This window comes from Cnephaeus nilssonii (assembly GCF_951640355.1).
Source record: "Cnephaeus nilssonii genome assembly, chromosome: 20".
Taxonomy (NCBI): domain Eukaryota; kingdom Metazoa; phylum Chordata; class Mammalia; order Chiroptera; family Vespertilionidae; genus Cnephaeus; species Cnephaeus nilssonii.
Window position 1 is genome coordinate 3,048,000 of NC_137091.1, and position 25,816 is coordinate 3,073,815.

A 25,816-nucleotide genomic window follows, 5' to 3' on the forward strand; every position below is an offset into this window, starting at 1 on the left:
TGAGCACGAGGAGCTGGGTTCCTGCTTTCCACTCTTCAGAGCAAGACTTAGCCTGGGGCCTGGCCGAAGTCTCCCTTCTCCCAGGAAGCCTTCCTGGATGGCTGCTAGTGGATCTGAAACATGCACGGCCTGGCTTTCTCTACCCGCGGTCGGCAAACTCATCAGTCAGCAGAGCCAAATACCAACAGGACAACGATTGGAATTTCTTTTGAGAGCCACATTTTTTAAACTTAAACTTCTTCTAACGCCACTTCTTCAAAATAGACTCGCCCAGGCCGTGGTATTTTGTGGAAGAGCCACACTCAAGGGGCCAAAGAGCCGCATGTGGTTCGCGAGCCGCAGTTTGCCGACCACGGTTCTAGACCTTAGGAAAGCTGCAGCATGACGGGAACAAACAGGCTGTGGCGTCAGCGGGCCTGGGCCCAGACCCTGGCTCTGCAGGTGCTGCGTGTGACCTTGGGAACGACCTTGTTCCCTGGAGAGTGAGCGTCGGAGCCTCTCCTGAAGGAGATGAAGGTGCCGAGAGAGGCTTTGCCATCGATATCACTTCCCCCCGATTTGTCCTAATGAGGACAGAATATTTAGACACACAAAAGGCGAGGGGTGGGGGGGAGAAGGGAGCAGCCCAGCTCCTGAGACAGAGCTGAAACTCCCTGGATCCGTCCCCGCCTGGACGGAGGTTTGGTTTCTCCTGGCAGGAGCTCTGCCCCCACCCTTGTTCTCTGTGGATTTGAAGGAGCCGGTTCCATATCCCCACACACCTGTCATTTTCCTGAAAAGTGAGCACTTGCCTTAGGGGTCCCCAGCTTTCTGCCCCGAGAAAGATCTCATCTCGGAGAAGGTCCTCCCTGCAGAACGACAGTCCCCTGCCCACCTCTCCAGCCGGTGGCAGAGGTGCTGGGAGGCCGCGCGGGGCGCAGGCGGCCTTTGCTCTCACCCCGTCTGGGTGGAAGAGGAGAAAAGAGGTTGGTGGGTGGTGGACATACGTCCAGGGAACCCAGGAAAAGGCTGACCTTAAATATCTTTGGGGGCAGCCAGCTGACAAAACACGGTCCTGGAATAGCAGGATCGGGGGTGATATTCCAAATGTTTCATGAGTGCACCCCGCAGGCTGTCAGGAGCCCGGTCCGGGGGGCCGCACTGAGTCGGGCTTTCCCCTTTAATTGCTCAAATTGTGGGGAGTCAGGGATCCTAAACAGGGCCATGGAGCTGTGTGTGAAGGTTCTCGGGGCCTTGAGATGACAGCCATTTGCCAGCTGGTTGAGTAGATTTCAATATTTTTAAAATGTATTTTTATTGATTTTTAGAGAGAGAAAGGAGAAGGAGAAAGATGTGAGAGCAGGACATTGATTGGCTGCCTCCTGCACACCCTCTCCCAGGGATCGAGCCCACAACCTTTCAGTCCTGGGGATGATGCCCAACCCACTGAGCCACACTGGCCAGGGCCATATTTCAACCTTTTAGCAAACAATGTGACCTGGGCTGGAGTAGCAGGAAGAGACATTGCAAAGAGCCGACCATGGCCTTGGAGAAAGGACGTGAATGCAGGACACATGCTCCGGTCAAGGGACGTCTGGTGCATCCTGAGTTCTGAGGGTCCAGCCTCCCTCCAAGAGCAGGCCCGCAGGGCTCCCGCTCTGCACCGTGCTGTCTGCTCCCGGGCTGTGGCCTGGCCCAGACTCCGAGCTCTCTGAGGGCACACGAGTCGCAGACACAACCCCCATGCCGGGGAGTGCTGGCCGGCTCCCTCTGGCCCAGGCCCTCAGGCCACACTCTGCCTGCTCTATGGGCAGGGGGAGGGGCCTTCTCTGAGGAAACTGGGTGGGAATGTGGGTACCACATGGCCTTCCCCCCCATGGAATTCTCCCCGTTTGGGTCTGGGGGCCATGGCACCTTGAGGGGCGGGGGAAGGCAGCCCTTTTCTGCAGAGCTTTGCCAGACCTGCCCCGTCCAGTGGTTTCCACCCCAGCTCCTTCCAGGCTGCCTCTGAGTCGTCTAGGAACCCGAGCCGGCGTCCAGATGTGACGGAAGCCTATTTTTACCCGCTATTGATCTCTCTTGCCCAGAAGCCATCATTGCCTGGTGTAAAGTGGCAGCTCCCCATGGCAGGAGCCCCCTGGCCTCTCTGGCCGTGGGTGCCAAGCAAATTGCTCCAAGCCACCAGGCGGGAAAACCGAAATAACTTTACGAGACAGCCGTTCGGGCCGGCCCTCCCGAGGCTCTCAGGAAAAAAAGAAAAAAAAAAGCGAACTTTGAGCCTTTCTAACATTATCCACAGCTTTTCTTGACTTGCCTTTTTTGAAGCAAAGATGAAGCTAGTCTCTAATTGATCTGCGTCTGCCGTTCCCGGATCTGCCCAGCAGCTGGACAGAAAGGCGGGGCCTTTGCCAGGGTTAAGCCCGAAGGAGGCTCTTTCCCAAGGGACCCTTGGTGGCCCAGGGCTCTGGGCTCACAAGGGAGTCACAGGGACCAAAGGGCTGCGGGGATAAAGGAAGAGGGTGATGTCTTGTTCTCGTCCACGATAAAGCCACACTCCTCTGCCTGTCGAACTCCCCCAAAGCACCTGCTCTTCCGAGGGGACAGAGGAGCACGCTCGCTTCTGGTGCACCCAGAACGACCCTGCGGTGGGGCGTCAGCAGGGGCGACGCACAAACACGCTCACCCGTCACGCAGGCAGCGCAGGCTCGGCAGCCGGACGGCTGGAGGCCAGGCCAGCGGTGCGCCTGAAAATGCTGACAGCCGATTTTCCTGGGGGAGGGGAGTAACCCTTGGTGCTGGTGTTTGCTGATTGCCCTGCTGGAAACGTGACCATCACGGCTGGTTTCAAGGCATCGACGGGACGAAGGCAGCGTCGGGAAAAGACGCACACGATCAGCTCCCAAGCTTATGCACCAGCGCCAGCCCAGGCTCCAGCTCTACCACGTGCTGCTCTGTGGCCTCAGACAAGCCACTCAACCTCTCTGTGCCTCAGGTTCCTCAAGTGTGAGGTGGGAATGGTAATAGTGCCGACTTCTTAAGATTAAAGTTAAGATTTAAACGGTAAATTCCTGGGAAACTCTTAGAGCTGTGCCCGGTCCATGGTAAGCACTCCGTCCATGTTGAGTGTAATTATTGCCATTACGAAGTTATTATCATTACGAAGTTCATTCCTGAGTTGTCAGAGTGACACTCCTGTGCACACACACACACATAACGCACAAGACACAGGGACAAGATAGTGAATCACCAACTTGGGAAAGGCCAGGCAAGGAGAGGTATGCATTGGGTGGAGCAGTCCCGGTGGGCTTCCTGGAAGAGGCAGGCTCTGTAGCTGGAGAAAGTGAGAAGAACAAAAGAAGTGAGCGGAAGGCCGGGACCAGAACACAGAGAGAGGGGCATGCGAGGGATCAGAGATGGACCATGGGAATCACGGGGATGAGAGGTCAGCGTAGAATGCAGGCCTGAACCCACCAGATGTGTGGGCTCACTGTGCATGGGGGCTGAGTCCCAATAGCCGGGCCAGGAGTGGAAGTCCAGGGCATCCAGACCCCTCAGGGCTCCTCTGGTAGGCGATGGCCTAGAGCAGTGGTCGGCAAACTGCGGCTCGCGAGCCACATGCGGCTCTTTGGCCCCTTGAGTGTGGCTCTTCCACAAAATACCACGGCCTGGGCGAGTCTATTTTGAAGTGGCGTTAGAAGAAGTTTAAGTTTAGAAAATTTGGCTCTCAGAAGAAATTTCAGTCGTTGTGCTGTTGGTATTTGGCTCTGTGGACCAATGAGTTTGCCGACCGCGGGCCGAGAGAATTGGCCTGAGCAGCAGACTCTGTAGCCCCGATGCCCAGAGCCTTCAGAGGTGCCTCCCTGCGTGCCTGCCGCCCCGGCACAGCCCCGCTGCCCGGCCTGCGTAATTGCGAGTGATAATTACTGAGCGTGCACAAAGGCCTGGCTTGTTTTCTGGGGCGGGGGGGGGGGCCCGGTGGCTTTGTTTGGGCCGGGGATGGTCGTGGGGCCTGTTTAGCCAATGCTGTCTCCTCTTTGTTAACATTCCTCACTAACTGTGGCTCCTCCGGGGCTGGAGCCGAGGGAGGAGCGGCGGCCCCGTGCCCTCGCGCCTCCGCGGCCCGCTCCCGGCTCCTCCAGCCCCGGGAGACCTTGGCCCTGCTTCCGTCTCGCCAGACCCACCGGGGACGGGGACGGGGACACGGGGCCGGCGGTGGACAGGCCCAGAAATAGCTCTGCTCACCTGGCAGGTGCAAGACCCACATCTCAGGCAATTGCCTTAAACACGGGCCGTCCCGTTAGTCACTGCTGGCTGAAAACAGTCATTAGGTGTCACTTTCTATGCCGCCTTCTCTCTTTGGGGGGCAGAGGGGATAATTACACACCTGGGCCTCCCCTCCTTGCACAGCCCCCAGGACAAATGCTACCCAGGTCCTCGCGGCTCCCGGCGCCCCTCCCCACCCGGCACTTACACGGCCGGCAAATGAATGTTTTCGCCTGCCGTGGGCTCACATAAATAGCCACAAATTCCTATAATTAACTGCAGTAAGCTGGGCTGGGATTAAAACAAAGACGGGCTTGTTTATGGGATGTTCTGAAACAAGCAATTTTCAACATTACAGTGTTAACTGCTGTCTCTGTCTTTGTTAAGCAAGGCATGGGGTGAGGGGGGCGGCCAGGCATGAATGGTGAGGGGCCCAGCTGGGAGTTGGGAAGGGGGTGGGAAGGATCGCTTCTGAGGTTTCAGCCAAACACCCTTTGTCCATGGGTCATGGGGTTCCTGAGACCCCAAGGCCCACTCAACCTCCAGTGGACACTGAAGCCGGGCATAGCCAAGGAGACCCCTCTGCTCGTCCCAGATGATGAGGTCTGAGGGGTCCCCACAGGGCTTCTTCGCTCTCTCCTTCCACCCAGCCAGCAAAGATTCCCAAAATTTCCACCCTTCGGTGTTAGCGTGGGCTAGGGCCTTGGAGGCCATCGAGCCCAGGCCTTCCTGCTGCCGAGAGGGACGCTGAGCCCCAGGTAGGCTAACGTCGCCAGCTGCTCAAGGCGGCTGTGTGAGCCGATGGCCAAGCAGGACGTGAACCCGAGGGCCAGCAAACGCGGGCGCAGGGGCGATCCTGCCTGCCGCCTGCAATTTCCTGATGGCCTGAGAGCCAGGAATCATGTTTACGTTTTTAAATGGTTGGAAAAAATGCAAAGAAGACGGAGATGACATGGCTTGTGAACATCAGGTGACATGTAAGTGTCCATCACAAAGGAACCCAGACGCTCACCCGTGTCCTGGTCGCCGTGGCTGCTTCCAGGTTCCGAAGGCAGAGCCGAGTGGCTGCCGAGACCCAGGGCCACGGCGCCGAAATGTTGACTGCCTGGCCCTCCAGGAGACCTTTGTTGATCTCTGCCCTGGGACAGGATACGCTGCTCTATCTTTTTTATTATGATTTTTTAGAGAGAGCGGAAAGGAGAGGAAGAGAGATAGAAACATTGATGAGAGAGTAAGTCATCGATTGGCTGCCTCCTGCACTGCCCCACTGGGGATCAAGCCCGCAGCCCAGGCCTGTGCCCTGTCCAGGAATCAAACCGGCAACCTCTTGGTTCCTGGGCGGATGCTCAACCGCTGAGCCACACCAGCCGGGCGCTGCTCTGTTCTTTAAAAAACACTTAAAGCAGAGTTTTTTCAAACTTGTTTTCTGTTCTGTGAGATCCTTTCTTCAGAAGAAGCCTTGGGGGGACCCTCCGTGTGTGAATCCCATCACAGGGCCTGTCCTGCTGTGTTCACCGTGTGGGGGCGGGTGGCAGAGACCCCTGAGGGGGCTCTGTGGACCCCCCGATTAGGTGGAAGAGTGTCTGGAACCCCCAGTGGAAACTGTGTCTCCTACCAAGGCCTCCAGGTCACACTGAACTGTAGGGGTGTCCTCGTGGCCTGGGTTACAGCCCTCCGAGGGGGAGCCAGGTCCCTGGCAGACCCCGAGAGAGGAAATCGCCAGGAGACCTTTCTGGTGGGGTGGCTTTGCCACACATGTGTTGGGCAAATGAATCTCACGCTCCACAAATATCTCTGAGCTCCTCCCTCCCCGGTGCCAGGCGCTGTGCCAAGCTCGGGGGGGACGGAGGGGAACGGGTGAGACACGGTCACTGCCCCCATGGACTTTCTCGCAGGAGAGGCAGAGCGTGAAGACAGACGTCAAGTAATTAATTTCAAGTAGCTGCTCGATATAAGAAAGAAAAGAGATAGGGTTGGCAGGACACAGGGCGTAGTACTAGATAAAGGAGAAGAGGAAGGATGCTAAGGGGTAACAGCGGAGCAGGTTGGAGAACAACCCAGAGTTGGGAGAGGGCCCGGGCAGGCTGGTCCATGTACGTCACTGGACAGAAGCCTGGGGAACTCTAGAGAGAGGTCGGGTGGACACTGAAAAATAATCCTGAACACGTAGCGATGTGTGCGGGGGGAGGGGCGGGAGGTGACCCCCCCGCAGACACCATCTTAAAACCCCGTGTCATCCTAGCCCTGGAGAAGGACCCCAAAGCACGATGCGCACCCCATTGGCAAGGTCAGGCTTCCCGAGGCACGGAGAAGGCGGTGAAGGAGACCCTAGGACCCCGGTCCCTGGCTCCGGGGAGGCCCTCCAGGGCGGTGACTCCAGTTCACACCCTTCCTCAGCCTCACGGGCCCACGGCCTGTGCTCCTGCAGGGAATTCTCCCGTGTCCAGCCCCTTACACTTTTATTTGTTGATCTTGATGATTTGCCATCATGGTGCTGCCATCAAGGCAACTTGGTGTGTGGCAGGGTGACAAGACTCATAAAAAGTCAAGCGGGTGTTTAACAACACCCCCCCCCCCCCCCCCCGTGGTAACGAGGGCTCCTGCCAGGGCTGCCCGCTGGGCCAACAGGCCAAGTGGCTGCACACACATGCATCTGGGCCCGAGTCAGGACCAGGGAGAGGCACAGCGGGCGGGAAGGGAGGCCAAGCGGCACGCTCTGTGAAAGCAGAGGAGGGCAGGAGGCGCCACGCGGAGTGGCCTCTCTGGGCCTCTGTTGTCACCTCTGAAAAATGGATGGAGTGGTGACAATACGGCCTCTCAGGTTGTCAAGGTGAGTGGATGAGCCTGGCTGGTGATGCTCAGTGTTTGAGCGTCAGCCTGTGAACCAGGAGGCCACGGTGCGGTTCCCTATCAGGGAACATGCCAGGTTATGGGCTCAATCCTCAGTGGGGGGCATGCAGGAGGCAGCTGATCAATGATTCTCCCTCATCGTTGATGTTTCTATCTCTCTCGTCCTCTCCCTTCCTCTCTGAAATCAATAAAAACAAACATATATATATATATATATATACACACATACACACACACACACACACACACACACATACACTAGAGGCCTGATGCACAAAGATTTGTGCAAGAATTGGCCTTCCTTCTCCTGGCTGCCGGCACCACCTTCGCTCCGGCCTGGAGCCACCTTTCCACCTTCCCATGCTGCCCAGAGGCCTGGAGCTGCTGGGTGGTGCAGAACGCCTGTATCATCACCATGGTGATGATGCAAGCATCCCGCCCCACCCCTGGCCACTTGGTGTCTGTGTATGCAAATTAACCCACCATCTTTGTTGGTATAATTTGAATACTCACTCCTGATTGGCTGGTGAGTGCCACGAAAGTACAGTCAATTTGCATCTTACTCTTTTATTAGTGTGTGTGTGTGTGTGTGTGTGTGTGTGTGTGTGTATATTTTTTTTTTTTTTAAGAAAAGTGGATGACTTCTCGATATTCAGGATGAGGTGACACACAGGAAGCTCCGTAAGGGATGTGCAGGCCTTGGCCATGGCATTAGTGACAGAGGCAGGGCAGCGAGAGTCCAGTCTGCCTAAGGGACGGTCACGACCTAGCTGAGCATCAGGAGGCTCATTAGCCAACAAGCTGGGTGTGCAGACATCAAGACAGGGCCGCTGGAGCCAGGCTGCCTGCGTTCAAATCCCAGCACCGGTCTGTGGGGCCATGCAATGTGGGCCAAGCTACTGCATTCCTCGGGGTCTCAGTTTCACCGCCTATAAAAGGGAGATCATAATGGGACTTAGCTTTTTAGGATTTCTGCCAGAATCGCCTGCGTTCGTTTCATGAAGAAAGCAGTTAGAAAGGGCTCAGTTCACGCTTATTAGCAGGGACCGTCTCGGCTGCGGGTTGTGAAATCAGTCCATGGCTGGGCACACAGGAGGGTTGTTCTCACTGCTGTCAGAGGCTGGTTTGGGGAACCGGGGGTGGGGGTGAGGGCCTTGCTTCTTGCTTCTCCCTCTGCTGGCTTTTCACCACCACAGAGGTCGAAAACTGGCCATATCTGCTGTATCTCGTGGTTTTCTTCTCTTTTTTCTTAAAATCCTCACCCGAGGATATTTTCCCATTGATTTTTAGAGAGAATGGAAGGGATAGGGAGAGACAGAGAGAGAGAAACATCAATGTGAGAGAGACACATTGATTGGTTGCCTTTCTTACACCCTGATCAGGGCCGGGGGTTGAACCTGCAACCAATATACATGCCCTTGACCGGAATCGAACCCAGGACCCTTCAGTTCGAGGGCCAACGCTCTATCCACTGAGCAGAACCAGCAAGGGCCATCATAGTTTCCTTTTTCATCTAGTTACTAACTGATGTTGGACTTATCAAGCGCCAGGTATGCTTTTAGGTGCGGAGGACACGGTGGGGTCAGACAGACCAGGACCCTGCCTGGGGCTCCGACTTCTAGAAACACACCTGCAAACAGATGCATGAGGCCATGCTGGGCGGTGAGTGGCGGGCACTAGGAGAACGGAGGCAGCTGAGAGGCTGGTGAGGAGGCAGGAGGCAGTGAAGATTCTCTGAGCAGGTGACATGGAACTCACTGTCCTCTCTGGCCCTCGGTCTCCCCATCCGTGTGGCATGTGTGACAGGGAGACGTGTACCAGACATTCTCTCGGATCACATTGCCCACCGTGCTGCTGCCTCCCGGGGCACAGGCCGCCTGCAGACCCTGGGGATCGGGCCTAGCGAGCCCAGGGCCGGCGAGCGGCAGGCACCTGGCTCCTGGGACCACGGCTGCAATCAGCCCCGAGGAGAACTATTTTTTTATTCTGACCAAAGGTGCAATTAACAGCCTCCGCTCAGGCCTCGCCCAGCCCCGGGGCCTTGCTCAGGCCTGACTGACCACTGACCGGCAGGAGGGAGGGAGGGGACCCTCCCAGTACCCCTCGGTCAACTGCCAGGCTATTTTGGTGACTGTTATTTGGGCAAGGAGGGGGCTAGTGGCTTGTGGGCAGGAGGAAAGGAGGGAAAATGCTAAAAATACCCAGGCCAGACCCGGTGACTGGCCTCTACCCTCGCCTGGGCCTGGCCTCCTGGGTGAGGGGAGCCTCGCTCTGGCCTCCTGGGGAGCTCTTCTGTTTTGGCTCATGTTATTCATGGCCACCATTCGCTGGGAGGTTCCAGGAGGGTTAAGTGACCTGCCAAGGTCACGCCATGTAAAGGACAGATGTCAGGGAATTTTTAAAAAATATTTTGTTATTGATTTCAGAGAGAAGGGAGAGAGAGAGAGAGAGAAAGAAAAACATCAATGATGAGAGAGAATCATTGATTGGCTGTCTCCTGCACGCCCCCTACTGGGGATCGAGCCTGCAACCTAGAATCGAACCTGTGACCTCCTGGTTCATAGGTCGATGTTCAACCTCGGAGCCACCCTGTCTGGGCCAGATGTCGGGGATGTTGAGAAGCAGCTGTAAGTGAAGCAAAGACCATTGCAGTCCGTGTGGCATCCTCTCAGGATATGGTCTGGGAGAAATCTGTGTGATGACTGTCCCCCCCACCCCTGCTCGCACCCCACCAGCCCTCCCCACCCCTGCACCTTCTCCACACATCGAAATCCATAAGTCAAGGCCACTGCCTGCAGGATGGTGGAATGAGGACCCCGGTCATCAGTGGTCTCTCTCTGCCCTCTGTTTTCTCATCTGCTAAGCGGGTGGGCTCAGGGACCTGGAGCAGGAGGACTTCTGAGCCTCCTATCACACCTTGATCTTGGGTGATCTCAGGCAGATCACCCCACTTCCGGGCCTCAGACTGTTGGCTCTAGCCACCTTGTGGACAGCTCTCTGGGGTCTCCCTGTGGGTTCTACTGGATAGATGTTCCAATTGAATGGGGTCTGTGGTTTATTCAGCTTGAAGGGCAAAGTGTACTGCATGGGGGAGCCCACCTCTACCCAGAGAGATGGGGCACATCAGGGGAGGGAAGCTAGAGGCCCTTAATGTTGGGATCTAGTCATCCATTCATTCACTCACTCGTTCCTTCAACCAGTCATTCCTTAAACACCCTCTGAGCGTGCACCATCCACATCCAGGCATTCTCCTAGGCACGAGCAATGCAATGGGGAACTTGCCCCGTGTTCATGGAACTTATGCTGTAGGCAGAACAGACAAACATGCAGGTATAAATGAAGCCATGTGGTTGGAGATGTCGGGTGCCATGAACATGAATAAAGCAGGGTTAAAGAAATAGGGAAGCCCAGCCGGCGTGGCTCAGTGGTTGAGCGTTGACCTATGAACCATAAGGTCACGGTTTGACTTCCGGACAGGGCACATATCCAGGTTGCAGTGTGGGACTTGCAGCAGGCAGCCGATCAATGATTCTCTCTCATCATTAATGTTTCTATCTCTTTCTTTCTCGCCCCTCCTCCCTGAAATCAATTTTTAAAAATATTAAAAAAAAAATAGGGGATGTATTATGTAGGTATACATGTGTGTGTGCACATGTATTGTGTGTGTGTACATGTGTATATCTCTGTGCTGTATACATGTGTATGTGTGCATGTATACATGTGTGTGATTGTGCAAGGGGCTGGGAGTGGTGATCCAGGAAGGTCATATGTGAACCAGCATGCTAAGGAAGTGAGAGTACAAGCCATTCAACTCCATGGGGAAGAGCATCCTGGGAGAAGGTGTGAGGCACAGCGTGCTGAGGGGACAGCGTACTTGGAGGAGAGGGAAAGAGAGAGACCTCGGCACCCTTCCTCCACCCTCTGTCCCCGCAGGTCCTGGGGGCCAAGGCAGCCCCTGCCCTCGTTGTCACCCATCCCAGCACCCTGTCCCCAGGGCGGTGCTCCCACCCCTCAGGGCCCCTGGGGAACCTTCACCCTACAATTACCCTCCTCTGCCCAGGGCTATTTCCTGAAGACTTGTAAATAGAACCTCTGTCAGCTCCACACACATTATGGTTTGTCTAAAACGGTGTCAAAGGAGCCAATTTTCCTGAACGGGGACTATTGACGAGAGGTAAAGTTTACAGAGGAGTCCCGCGGGACCGGGGCCTGCAGGAGTCGAAAACAAGGGCTGGGGTGACGCAAGTAAGGGGCAAGGCCAGCTCGACAGAAGGGCAGACCTGGCGGGTTTTCTATGGGACGTGGACATAAATAAGGTGGTTGGGCCCCAACCCAAGCAGTATTATCAGGGAGGGGCCCAGCTCATGCTCGGGGAGGGGCAGGGCCCAGGGCCAGGCCTGGCTTCCATGCTCCCTCCCTTTCTCTGGACCTGCTTACCCTTTGGGAGCAGACACCAGTGACATTGACTTGCCAGCTGCGATGAGCAGCGGCCATCTTGCAGAAGTGAAGGAAGTGTATTAACGGAGGGAGGAAAGAGGGGTGAGGAAAAGATGAGATGGCCCCAAGGCATCTCCACCCTCCATGGAAGTCCTTCGAGACTTCCCAGGCCCATGTGACATTTGTCAATGGAGGAAATGACACAGGGGATGGTTGAGTAGAAGGTAGGCTGGACTGGGGTCCCCCTATGAAGTTGAGATTATTATCTCCATCCTACAGATGAAGAAATGGACACCCAGAGAGGTGCCACGCTTTTAGTGCTCCAAGTCACACATTGGATAAGTGGCAGAGGCAGGAGCTGACCCAGGCCTGCTTGACCCCAGAGCCCATGAGACTTTCACACTCGGGATGCCTCCCAGTCCTGTCCTTGCTTTGCCTTAGCAAGTCCAGGGCAGAGCCCTCTGAGCAGGAACCTCTGTGACCTTGACCTTCCAGTGGCCCTAGAGGAGCATCCTGTGCCAGGTCCACAGCTCCAGCCCTGAACCCTACAAGGCAGACGCTGCCCGCTTTGGCCCAGGTCCCTGCCTCACTTAGGCTTCTATGAATAAAGGTTCAGAGAGCATTTTAGGAACCAAAACTACCTTGTAATCTTCCCTGCCTTTTTTTTTTCTAACAAAGCAGAAAGCTACAACAGATGTTCGAGGAAGATTGTAGCTAGAAAAAATGCGCTCAGCTGGGTTCTATTAAGAGGAACCAGTGGAAAGAGACCCAGGATCCGCTTCTGGACCCACATGTACCTCGAAGTCATTGGACTTCTCTCAGTCTCCGTCGCATCGCTTACCAACTGGAACAGGCGTTACTACCTGCCCTACTAGTATCCCATTTGCCTCAAGGAATAGTTGGATGGCAACAAGACCCAGTGGTTAAGAACACAGGTTTTTAGATCAAACAGACCTGGGCTTGAATTCTCAGCTCCACCATGTCCAGCCGTGTGATCTTTGGCGCCTGAGCGCCAGCCCCCTCTCGGGTCTCGGTTTCCCTAGCTGCAAAATGGAACTCACCATCCTTGCTCTACCTCTCTCCCAGGATGGGTGTGAGGCTCCTGCGAAGAGTGTCCTTTCTCCTGGGGCTTCCTCCTCCCTCGGGGGCCTTTAGTGGTTCAAGGAGCTAAGATCTTGGAGACAGACATCAGACGTGGAAATCTGTATGTGTGGTCATGGCCCGTAGGGCCTTTCGTCATGGTTCATGGGCATGCCTCTCCCCAGGGCATGTTCTTGAGACTGATCCTGGTGTGGCGGTTACTTTGATGGGTCAGTTTGGCTAGACGCTGGCTACCAGTTGTTTCTTCCAACACTAGTCTGGTTGTTGCTGTAAAGATGGTTTTTAGATGTGACCAACATTTACACTCAGTTGACTTGAAGTAAAGCAGATCACCCTTCATCATGTGGATGGGCCTCATCTAATCAGTTGGAGACCTTGAGAACAAAGGTGGAGTTTCCTGAGAGAAGGGATTCTGCCTCCTGAATGCAACATAGAAGTTCTGTCCGTGTTTTCAGCCTTTGGACTCAAGACTGCAACATCAGCTCTTACCGGAATTCCAGCCTACCAGCTTACCCTACGAATTTGGGACTTGCCAGCTCCCATAATTATGTGAGCAAATTCCTTAAAATAAAGCTCTCTGTGGATAGATAGATAGATAGATAGATAGATCTTCATGAAACAAGGCATAAAGAAAGATGATAGACAATAGAGATAGAGATAGAGATAGAGATAGAGATAGAGATAGAGATAGAGATAGAGATAGAGATAGAGATAGAGGTAGAGGTAGAGGTAGAGGTAAAGGTAGAGGAAGAGATGATAGAGATAGAGATAGAGATAGAGATAGAGATAGAGATAGAGATAGAGATAGAGATAGAGATAGAGGAAGAGATGATAGAGGTAAGGATAGAGATAGAGATAGAGATAGAGATAGAGATAGAGATAGAGGTAGAGGTAGAGGTAAAGGTAGAGGAGGAGATGATAGAGATAGAGATAGAGATAGAGATAGAGATAGAGATAGAGGAAAAGATGATAGAGGTAAGGATAGAGATAGATAGAGATAGAGATGATAGAGATAGAGATAGAGATAGAGATAGAGATAGAGATAGAGGTAGAGCTAGAGGTAGAGGAAGAGATGATAGAGACAGAGATAGAGGTAGAGGAAGAGATATGGAGGTAGAGATAGAGATAGAGATGATATAGAGAGAGATAGAGATAGAGATAGATATACCAATGTGCATAGTATTAGTATTCACAATGATATACATGTATACTAATATACCTGACTCCAGCCCAGATGTCTTGGCAAGGAGTCCCAAGTTGGGAATGTTCAGGAACCTCCAGGAAGCACTTGTTTCTCAAATGTGCCTCTAGAATTGAGCTTTAAATCCCCAGTGAATGCCGATTTATTTGGGAAAATAATATTGGTTATGCAACCTCTGCCTACTTCCACTCGCTTCCCGTTTATCACCCTGTGGGGCGCGACTGTGAACCTTGCCAGATGCCCTGGTGCTTTCTCGAGCCACCTGTCTTCCAGCCGCATGATCTGCCTCCCAACAATGTGCTTGCTGCTCGAGTGAAGGTGGATGGAGCCCAAAGGGCAGGGAGTGGAATCCCTCCCTGGCGAACTGCATGGCCACCCACAGACACAGGGACACACATCGCGCTTGTGAGCAGGTTGACAGCCTGAGACTGCTTCTTGGAGTAGAAACTCCACAGCTCCCAACACATCTACCATCTTGTCAACCTCCCTGGCTGCTTGCAGCCATTTGAGAACTGTGACTTTTTCCATTTAAATATTCAGAATGCTTCCCTGTTAATGTGGGGGACACTCTGAAGTAGAAATGCGGTTGGCACTCAGAACCGTCTCTTAGGAGGCTCTGACAACCTGCACTCCAGCCATTGAGATGTGCCATGTTTTCTCTCAGCCTTGCTTGCTGCTTGCAGGGCCTCTATCTTCTCAGCTGTGTGAGACACTGGGGGATGACTGGGATTTGGGGTGATTAGACTGAGATTTGAGTCCTACATCCGAATTTTTCTAGCTGCCTGACTTGGAACAAGGCCTTCAAACTCTCTGTGCCAGAGTTCTTTGTTCTGTAAAAAGGAGATAATAGCAATTGTAATTCCTACCTTAACTAGGTCTATCAGTCAGGACAGGCTGGGTCATGCTGCGTAACAAACACCTTCAAAATTTCAGTGGTTGGAAACTACAAAGATTTACATGCTCATTCATACCACATGTCCATCAAACATTGGCACAGAGCTCTGCTCCATGCCATCTTCATTCACATAGTCTGACGGAGGCACCATCTGCAATATCATTGGCTGTCACAATAGGGTGAAGGGAAAGTGACGAACTGTGAATTAGCTCTGAAGTGCTTCCACCCAGAAGTGACACATTCATTGGTCTGGGTCAGTCACAAAACCACACCCAACGTTAAAGGGAGAAAGAAGTGTATTTCCTCTGTGTGTCTGGGAGGCAGAGGAGGGGGAACTAAAAATGGTGTTGAGCAGGACCATACTGAGGAGGAGCATGTGACAAAATCCCTTAGGTTGTAGCGGACCCTGGAGACGGTAGAGTGTTCACATGTGTAACTATTTCTCAGACTACTTTGGCCACTGGGATGACCATCTTATACATGAGAACTGCCACACATCCCAATGTCATGTCTACTTTTGTGTTCATAATCACATTGGTGTCAAGAAGTCCAACTGTGATCATTGAGACACAGGGAGAAAAGGAACAGAGATAAACTTACTGGGGAAAATGCCTTCGTGCCAAAGGAGACCCAATGGACAAATGCACTGTGGACTGTTTCCAGAACTCAAGAGAGTGTTGATGCATCAGTCAGTGGCATATTCTTATCTCAAGTAACGGCTTGGTTTTGGTGAAACAATATTACTTTTCATCTTAAATATTTGCATTTTTAAAATTGATTATTACTATTTTAAAATTTGACTCTTACTATTTATTAGCTAAGTTTATATTTAATTCATCCATGTGTTTGCATTTATAACTGTATTAGGCTATAAGCTAGTTTTATACTAGCTTATACTAGAGGCCCAATGCATGAAATTCGTGCAAGGGGCTCAGCCCTCACAGCCCCGACTGCCTCGGGCCTTACAGCCTGGCTGCCTCATGGCTCCGGCTGCCTCGTGGCCCTGCGGCCCTGCCCACTGGTCATTCTGGAAGGTTGTTGTGGAAGGTCGTTCCTCAAGGTCGTTTTGCTGTCTGGTCTAATTAGCATATTAGCTTTTTATTATATAGGATTTTGCCAGGGACACTTGCTGACCTTCTTGTCACCCAGCATTAGAACCCTCTTCCTATGACAGTGGAATCCCCATGATATGAATCAGGTTCTATTTCTGAATGGAGAAGCTGGAAATGCCAGCCGTTTGCTTTCCTAGCCTCCCTTGCAGCTAGAGAAAAATCACATGACCTGGGTCCACCACTCAAACGCACTCTCACCAGACTGATCAGAAGTTCACGATGGAAGAAAGGAGGAGACTGTGTGGATCTCTCTCAGGGGAGGTTGTTGGCTGTGGCGGCTGCCACACCTGGGTAGCGCATGGGTGGTGTCTCAGAGACAACTCCAGCCTCCGTGCCAGCAGTGGCCCCACTTCAGGCTCTGCAGGACTGGCTCTCTCATTTGATGTGATGTTGCGGGGCCTCCATCCTTGTTCCCTAGTCTTCAGGGAGAGTCTGTTAGCCACTCCATGGCCTTTCATGTTTTCCGCTTATAATAGCCACCGTTGTTTTCTGTTGTTTGCAACACGCATATAAATATGGAAGTGATATTAATATGAAAATAATCCGTGCCAAGCCTCAGCATCCACAGGAAGCACCCCCTTCCAAGAGAAGGGGGTATATCATCTAAATGTGATACGCGCTAATCTAGTGGGACTTTTAAGACTAGAGGCCCGATGCAGGAAATTCGTGCAATGGGCTTGGCCCTTGCAGCCCTGGCTTCATCCAGAAGGTCGTTGGGCTTTCCGATCTAATTAGCATATTATGCTTTTATTATTATAGATAGAAAGACTGAGATATGAATGGGGGGGACCTGCCAGGGTCCCACAGCGGGTGAAGAATGGACTCCAGAGTCCATTCCCACAGAGCAGCCCAGCTGGGCAGTGCTAGCCTTCTCTGGGCCTTGGCAAGTGGGAAGGACTTGAGGCATGAGCTTGAGGAGCAGGTTGAATATAAATAAAAGCAGTGAAGGGACTGTCTCTGGGAACTGGTCATGGACTACAGTTAAACGTCTGCACCCCAGCAGCCGCTCCTTCCAGCATCCTGGCGAGGGGCGCCTGAGGACTGAGCCTTAGGATTGCTGGCCATCGGCCCAAGAGCAAGCAAGGGGTGGGGGCAAGCCCTTGCCCCTGGAGCCACCAGACAATTGCCCTGCAGTCCACAGCCGTCCCATAAACAAGCCGCTGTGCCTGGGAGAACATGATAATAGCAGGCCCTCTCTCCGAGGCGGGGACCGTCTGTAATTACCGTCTTAGCCGGTGCAGATAGGGCGCACAAAGGGCACACATTTGGTGAGACTGGATACAATCTCCCCCTCTCCCTATTCCAGGCTGGGGCTCCAGCTCTCTCCCCCAGCCCCACCCTTCAGATTTCTCCTGCAAGGCCCCTGGTGAGGCGTGCTTAGGGGAACATACCCGCGGAGCCTTCTCACTCATGTCATATCCAGGGCTGCCAACTTACTCAGGCTGGGGTCTGGGGCGGGGAGGGGGGGGGCGGGGCGGGGAAATGGTGCAGAAAGGTCCCTTCTAATGGTCACTGTGCATGGACTTGTTCCATCAGAGAGCCAGTCCTCTTTGGTAAATCCTGGCTCTCAGGAAGTACCTGCTGGACAATGTTTACCTCTGGGGACTTTACCAGATGTCTACAAAGGAGCCGCCCGGCTGGCATGGCTCAGTGGTTGAGCATCGGCCTATGAACCAGGAGGTCACGGTTCGATTCCCAGTCAGGGAACATGCCCGGGTTTCAGGCTCGATGCCCAGTGTGGGGCGTCCAGGAGGCAGTCGATGGATGACCCTCTCTCATCATTGATGTTTCTAGCTCTCTCTCCCTCCCCCTTCCTCTCTGAAACATACATATATATATATATATATATATATATATATATATATAATATTTTATTGATTTATTACAAAGAGGAAGTGAGAGGGATAGAGAGTCAGAAACATCGATGAGAGAGAAACATCGATCAGCCGCCTCCTGCACACCTCCTACTGGGGATGTGCCCGCAACCAAGGTACATGCCCTTGACTGGAATTGAACCTGGGACCCTTCAGTCTGCAGGCCGACACTCTATCCACTGAGTCAAAGCAGTTAGGGCAATAAATATATTTTTTAAAAAATAAAATACAAAATACAAAAGGAGCATATGAAAAAGCATATCTGTGCAGGCATGAGCTGGGTGCCAGGGGGGGAGTGGTCTGAACAGGTCTGCCCTGAGTCTTGAAAAGCAATATGGGCACCCACCACTCACTGTGACCCTAAGACCTCAATGCTGGCACCGGGGAGTTGCCACAGAAGAGGTTGGCAAGTGGAAAGAGCAGGACTCAAGGAGAGTTCCGGAGAGTTCCAGAGAAATCCACGGCAAGCGCCTGGACGGGACGCAGCATGAGCCACTCCCTCCCTGTGTGCTTAGCCTCCTCCTCTGCAAACGGAGGTGACGATTCTCCCAATTAGGACAAGCCAGGTCATCCTGCTGTCTGTCCCCGAGCTTGCAATTCCTCTTTTGCACAATAGAAGTCTTAGGCTCCGTATCCGGGAATGAGCTTGAGGAGCAGGTTGAATATAAATAAAAGGAGTGAAGAGACTATCTCTGGCTTCACCCCCCTCCTCGTTGGGAAAGCGCGCACCCCCTCAGTGCTGAGCCCAGGAAAATCGTTGACATCGGAGCTGTCTGCGTCAGGCTTATGAATCTCAATCCCTAAATTATGGCTGACAGAGGCTTCTTAAAGAGGAAATGAATTGTTGCAACACAATCCATCCATGTTGTATCGATATGATTAGCTAGTTATCCATGGAGTGCAGTAATTTGCTTTGATTTTTAAGTATCCGTTCGCAGCCAAGTCCTAATGAGGCGGCTCTAAATTGATTAGATTCTCCAAGATACAGCACGGTTCACGGATTGTTTCAGAAAACTGTCAAGATCTCCAGGCTGGCATTTCATTGGATTTAACGATTGCTGGAGAAGGTGTGCATCCCAGCCAGATACAATCACATTTGTCAGCATGATCCTTTTAAGCACAATTCAATTAAAGTGTTATTCTCTAATTTTATTAGAACCGGAGCCCAGAGCTAATGCAAGCGCCCGATACTGCGTCAGGAGGGAAGTGTGCACAATTTAATTTCCCTAATTGGAGTTTAGTGATCTAACATGCTTTTCATATCTTAATTCTTGGGATAATCTCCGGTTCTTGCACCTGCCACAATTCTCTTGAATGGAAATAAGGAATCGGATGCATGGAATCCCGGGGTCACATTTGCCTCGTTGAAGGGAGTTTGCACATCTGGATCCTTTGCTCTGACCGGATCCGTCCTCATTGACCTTAGCCTTGACTTGGATGAGAAGCATCTCTAGCCCAGATAGGATCCCCTTTTCCAACCATCAGGCGGTGTTGGAATGAATGTGGTAGAAAGAAAGTGGGCTAGTTTTGGATCTCAGCTCCATTATGCATGCATGCATTCATGCATGCATGCATGCATGCATGCATCCATCCATCCATCCACTCAATCAACACTGAGTGGGTGCCCTGGCTGGTTTGGCTCAGTGGATAGAGCGTCAGCCTGGGGACTGAAGGGTCCCAGGTTCGATTCCAGTCAAGGGCACATGCCCGGGTTGTGGCCTCGATCCACAGTAGGGGGCATGCAGGAGGCAGCTGATCAATGATTCTCCTCATTGATGTTTCTCTCTCTCTCTCCTTCTCCCTTCCTCTCTGAAGTCAATAAAAATATATATTTAAAAAAATACTGAGTGGGTGACAACCATGTGCCGGGCACTGTGTCAGGTGTCGAGGGTACTAACATAAGCAAGTCAGACGTGGCCTTGGATGCCATGGAGCTTAGAGACTGCTGGGGGAGAGGATCCTTAACCATACCAGCCCCAGGAGAATGGCCATGGTCATCAAAGATGTGAAGGGAAAGACTCTGGGAAGAGGCCTTGTCCTGTTCCAGTTGTAGGGACCTCTTTTTCCGGCTGTAGGACCTCGGAGGACATCAGGCAAGACGCTAAGGAGTTTCCGGGGCTGAAGACCCTGGGCGAGGGCCAAGGGACGCCTCATGCAGGACTCGCCGGCTGGCTCAGCCCCCTGCCCGGGGCTCTCAACACTGTGCAGCCAGAGCATCCAGGAGCCGGAGGAGGTATCTGGGAAACGCTGCCCCCATCCCTGATTCTGAGCAGCACCCAAAGAATGACTGAAGGCTTTCTGGTAGAGACCAGCTCAGGGTTGTGGGGGGGGGGGCACCCTCGGCCTGAACAGCCAGGAGCTGAGAAGGAGCCGCTCCTGTTCCAGCTCCCCTGGGGCTGAGTTCTCGAGGACGGAAGCCCACAGGGTGTGCCCAGTGCAAGACGCGCTGCCGGGATGGTGGGCTCCTTGCTCTGCATAGGTGATCTCCCTGTCAGAGATGATTAGGGGTCAAGTTTGTCTGTGAGCCTGGCTGGAGGCCAAGGCAAGGGGAGAGGGAAGATGAGAGGGGGGCTATTAAAACCGAAAGAGAAGCAGACAGAGAGGAGAGGAGGGGGCGGGGAGCGAGTGGGATTGGGAAGGGAAAAGAGAGAGACATATTGAAGCAATTGGGGAAAAGAGTAAAAGGAGAGATAATCATTTGGAGCAAGCACTTTCTAATCTCTCCTCTGCTCCACCCCCCCCCCACAATACTCTTCACCCCATCCCTGTTTCCCTCTTGCCCCCAACCCCCAAAGTCAGTGATTAAGCTATCCTATCAATAACAAATCGAATGAGACTGGGGTCTTGGAAAATGATTTAGGAAAATAAATAATCATCTTCGTGAACACTGGCCACATAAAATGATTCTCTCCAACCTTTCCTTCCAGAGATGGGGCGGGGTGGTGGGGGAGGGGGGCTGGGTCACAGGCCTGCTGGTGGAATTACCTCTCGCCCGGCTCTCTCTCGCGCGGGTGGCGAAGATTCATTTCATCTCATCATCCTGTCTGACTGTCCTGGCCAGGTAAGTGCTCCCGACAGTGAAAAATGACAGGTGGCTCGGGAAGGGCCCCAAGAAATAAAAGCAGGCCTCCAGCCTCCATCCCCGCGTGAGCGCCCGGTGCCAGCACTCAGGGTGTCAGGGAGCCCGGGGCTCCCCTTAGACACCAACAAAGCCTGCAGCCCTGCGTCCCCAGGTTTAGGGCAGGAGCCTCTGCTACCCTCCTGGGCCCCAGGGAAACAGAGGTTTGCCCCTACTGATGCCCCTGCCCCTATTGCATGGAGTGGGCTCTGTCGCTCCGGGTGCTGCTCCAATTTCATGGGTTCAGGCAGAAAGGTGAGGTTGTCCCCCAAAAGAGCAACTTTTGATAACAGGCATTTCTGGATGATTCTAAACCCTAAATGCAGAGCGTCTGGTTAGAATGCCTGGCCCAGGTGAGCAGCCCTGAGCTTGTTGTTTTTCTATTTTATACGCACAGTGCTGATGGCAGGGCCTCTGGGTTTCCGTCTCCTACTTGGGTGTGACTCTGCCTTTCCTTCCTTCTCCCTCCCTCCTTCTCTCCTTCTCCCCTTCCTCCCTCCCTCCCTCCTTCCCTTCTCTCCTCCCTTCCTTCCTTCCTTTCTTCCTTCCTTCCTTCTTCCCTCCCTCCCTCCTTCTCTCTTTCCTCCCTCCCTCCTTCTCTTCTTCCTCCCTCCCTCCCTCCTTCTCCCCTTCCTTCCTTCCTTCCTTCCTTTTTTCCTTCCTTCCTTCCTTTTTTCCTTCCTTCCTCCTTCCTTCCCTCCTTCTCTCCTTTCTTCCTTCCTTCCTCCCTCCCTCCTTCCTTCCCTCCTTCTCCCCTTCCTTCCCTCCTTCTCCCCTTCCTTCCTTCCTTCCTTCCTTCCTTTCTTCCTTCCTTCCTTCCTTCCTTCCTTCCTTCCTTCCTTCCTTCCTTCTCTCCTTCCTCCCTTCCTCCCTCCTTCCCTCCTTCTCTCCTTCCTTCCTTCCTTCCTTCCTTCCTTCCTTCCTTCCTTCCTTCCTTCCTCCCTCCCTCCCTCCTTCTCCCCTTCCTTCCTTCCTTCCTTCCTTCCTTCCTTCCTTCCTTCCTTCCTTCCTTCCTTCCCTCTCTCATTCCCTATTTCCTTTATTTCAACAAATATTTGCTGAGCACCCACCTGTGCCAAACCCTAAGCTCTGGGACTAAATGAGTGCACAAGACACATGAGGTCCCTGCCCTCATGTAATTCGAATTCTATTAAAAAACCACAGACAATACACAAACCACCCACAGCACTCCTGTCAATAGCATTGAGTGCTATGGAAAAAGAATGTACAAGGGTCACAGGATGAGGCAGGGTAGGTTGGGGTGGGCAGGGGGCACCAGGGTCTGCGAGCAAGCAGAAGAGTGGGAGAAGGATGCTCAGATCACGCTGGACCCACCTTGACTCTGGGTGCGAGGGGAGGCGTCTGGCTGCTGCGTGAGAAGCTGGACAGTGAGGCGATAGTCCGGGTGAGAGGTGGGCCAGGTGTAGGCAGTGCCAATGGTAAAAGTGGGGGTAGGGCGTGGGGGTGGGGTGGGGGTCGGGGAGTCCTGGATGTATGTTGCTGGTGAGCTGGTTGGATTTGCTGGGGGAGTGGAGAAAGGGTGGACTCATTCTTGGATGCTGACAGGGGGGCGCCCCAGTTGCACTGAGCACCTCCACTGCGGGCGGGCGAGCGGCGGCAGACACCTTGACCCCCCCCCCCCCCCTGAGCTCTCTGGTGGCCAGGGAAGGAGAAGGCACGCCTCACAGGACGTTTCCTCTTCTCACCCGACCGGATGCCTCTCTGCAAAGTGTCATTACCCCCATTTTGCTCAGGGAAGACATATCTAGGCCTCAATTTCCATTGATCCAGCCTGAATCAATGCTTTTAAAAAATCTCACGCACATTTGGCTTAAGAGCCAAAGCATGCATTTTATGGTTTGACATGGTGTCATCGATCGGAAGCATGCGTGTGTGTGTGCGTGCGTGTGTGTGTGTGTGTGTGTATGTGTGTGCGCACACACACGCCCCACCTGCGCGAGCCCCCTGCCCACCCCGGCGGCCAGCCTGGTTGCGGTGCGTCCTTAATGGACTTGCCCCCGCCTGCACCTTCGATGCCTCCCCGCCCTCAGCGCGGGCCCTTTCTCGGGTTTTTTGAAAGGATCGATCCGTGCTGAGGCCTCCCGCTGCTGCTGTCACTCACACTCTGCCATACCATAAATTATGCATCTGCCTCCCCCTCTCTCCCTGGCGCGGTCTCATTTCCATTGCAGTCAGTGGCTCTGCCATGGTTGACTCTTCTCGGCCTCAGAGGCAGGGGGGCAGCTGAAGTTTAGTGAGGACACGGGTCGGGGCAGCAGGCCGAGGGAGAAGGGCTGTGATGGTCGAGAGGGTGGCAATAGCTGCTGGTAGAAAGCAATAAATGGCCCTAGCTGGTGTTGCTCAGTGGATAGAGCATCAGCCTGTGGACTGAAGGGTCCCAGGTTTAATTCCAGGTCAGGCACATGCTCGGGTTGGGGGCTCGATCCCCAGTAGGAGGCATGCAGGAGGCAGCCAATCAATGATTCTCTTTCATCATTGATGTTTCTCTCTCTCTCTCTCTCCCCCTCTCCCTTCCTCTCTGAAATCAATAAAAATGTATTTTAAAAAGCAATAAGTGGTTCCTACAAGAAAAAAAATAGAAAGAGGGGTGTGAGGAGGAGGGGATGAAGAGGAGGGGGAGGAAGAGTGGGAAGATGATCCCAGGGCTTAGGCAGGCAGGCCACCAGGGAAACAGCAGAGGCGGAGAAGGCTGTAAGTGCCTGCCCCACCTGCAGGGGGCAGCACTGACCCATCTTCAGAGGATAGCTTTTGCCCAGAAATGTGGGGCCAGATTTGCCAGGTCTTCTGACTTATTTTAGAGAAGCTGGAAATCCCCCAATTTGTTTGTTTGTTTGTTTTTGCAATAGTTTCTGATGTTTAAAAATATAGTGCAGCCCTAACCGGTTTGGCTTAGTGGATAGAGCATCGGTCTGCAGACTCAAGGGTCCCAGGTTCGATTCCGGTCAAGGGCATGTACCTTGGTTGCGGGCACTTCCCCAGTGGGGGGTTGTGCAGGAGGCAGCTGATCAATGTTTCTAACTCTCTGTCCCTCTCCCTTCCTCTCTGTAAACAATCAATAAAATATATTTAGATAGGTAGATAGATAGATAGATAGATAGAGCAGGTCAATCAAAAGGGCCTTGCGTTTGCAACCGGTTTGAGCTTTATAGGTAGAATCACTTCCTTCCCAGCAAAGGCTTCTTGGTGGCCATTGAGCCTGATCTTGAGGACTTGGTATGACTGACATCTGAGGTGGGAGGAAAGGATTGATAGGGACCTTAGAGAGAATCCAGTTCATCTATTCCATTTCACAGATTGGGAAACTAAGGCCTAATGGGACTCATTTCTTTCCATTGCTAGTTCATAGAGAACATAAAAATGGGGGAAGTGTGGAAGAGTAGGTTGGCGACAAATTATGGGGGACCCTGAATGCCAGGCTAAGGAATTTGGATTTTAAGAAGCATGTATGCCTAAAAGCTAACACTGAGTGCAAACTATGTGCCAGGCTCCATGCACCCTCTCACTTTATCTTCAGAGTGCAATCACTGTCATCCCCATTTCACAGGTGAGAAAACTGGGTCTTAGCAAGTTTCAGAAACTTGCCGAATTCACACAGCTGGCAAATGGCAGAGCAGGTACTCAGACCCCGGCCTTTCTGACCCCCACACTGACTACCACGTCATGCTGAAAGCGGAATACGAAGCAGTGGGTTTTCGAGGGATGTTCCATATTTGTAAACCCTCTAACTCACTCACTCCTGTTTTGTTTTATTGACTTGAAGGTTAGGTTTCCACATTTCTTCAGAAGTCTCTCCCCACCCCTTTTTTAAACACAGCTGTCTTTGAGGGTGGAGAGGAGGAGTGTTTTAAACAGGAGTTGTTTAACTAATTGCCAATTATCTCTGAATAGGGTATGGTTTCCAACAGCTGTAAGGGATTTTGGTCCCCATCCATTGCCTACTGTTGCTGGTACTTGCGAGTGTGTTGAGATATTCTTGGCCTCTTGCTTCAAAGAGACAACCCAGGGCTTCACCCCCTCCTCCATTCTCGAAGACCATCTCAGCCCGCTTCTGTACAGACTGGCTGGCTTAGGAGGGCGCTGACTGCTTCTGACTATAAGGTGGGCAAAGACTCTCTCTCTCTCTCTCTCTCTCTCTCTCTCTCTCTCTCTCTCTCTCGGAGTGGTTTGTGGCTTGGCATGTGTGGGGGCAGAATTCTCCCCCAGGACTTGGTACCCATGCTCTCATTTCCCAGGGCATTTTAACAGCCCCCACCCACACCCCCCTCCGTGTATGGAGGGCTCTCGTTCAAACATGAGAGCAGGCTTTGCCTCCTTCACCCCCGATCCAGCAGAAAGCTCACACATGAGCTGCCGGAGGACCCCACTGTAGACGGGTGATGTGAATTGCCCCTTCTGGCTCTGTCTGCTGGATTCCTGGGAACAGGCCGAGGGGCAAACCTTTGTAAATGTTAATCTCCTTATGCTTAAGATATCACACTGTCTTTGATGTTCTCAAACATGCTGACTCCTATCTTGGCTGAGGGTGTGTGGCCCAGACAGGCCAAATGCTTGTTTTGTCTTTTGTCTTCCTCCAGGAGGGCTCATGTGATGATATGTTCATCTCCAGCTGAAATATGAACAAGTCCTTCTTCAAAGCCAGGTTGAGGGGGAAGGAGGGAGGCAAGATGCAGTGACACTCAGGGCCACTCAGCCCCCATCCCCAGAAACCAAACTTAACATGAGTCATTTTCTCACCCAAGTCCTGTTGGATCCAGGTAGATGACCTGTCCATTACAAAATCCTCCCACTGAAACAGAAACGGTGGGGGGAGGGGGGTATTTTTAAAAATCCATTCATATTTTTTATGATCAAGGTAATGCTAGTTGCTGTAACAAATAGAACCAAAAATGTATAATAGCTCAAATGCAATGGAAATTTATTTTTCCCTGATGTCAAGTCCCAATGAATGCTCCTGATTGGAGGTAG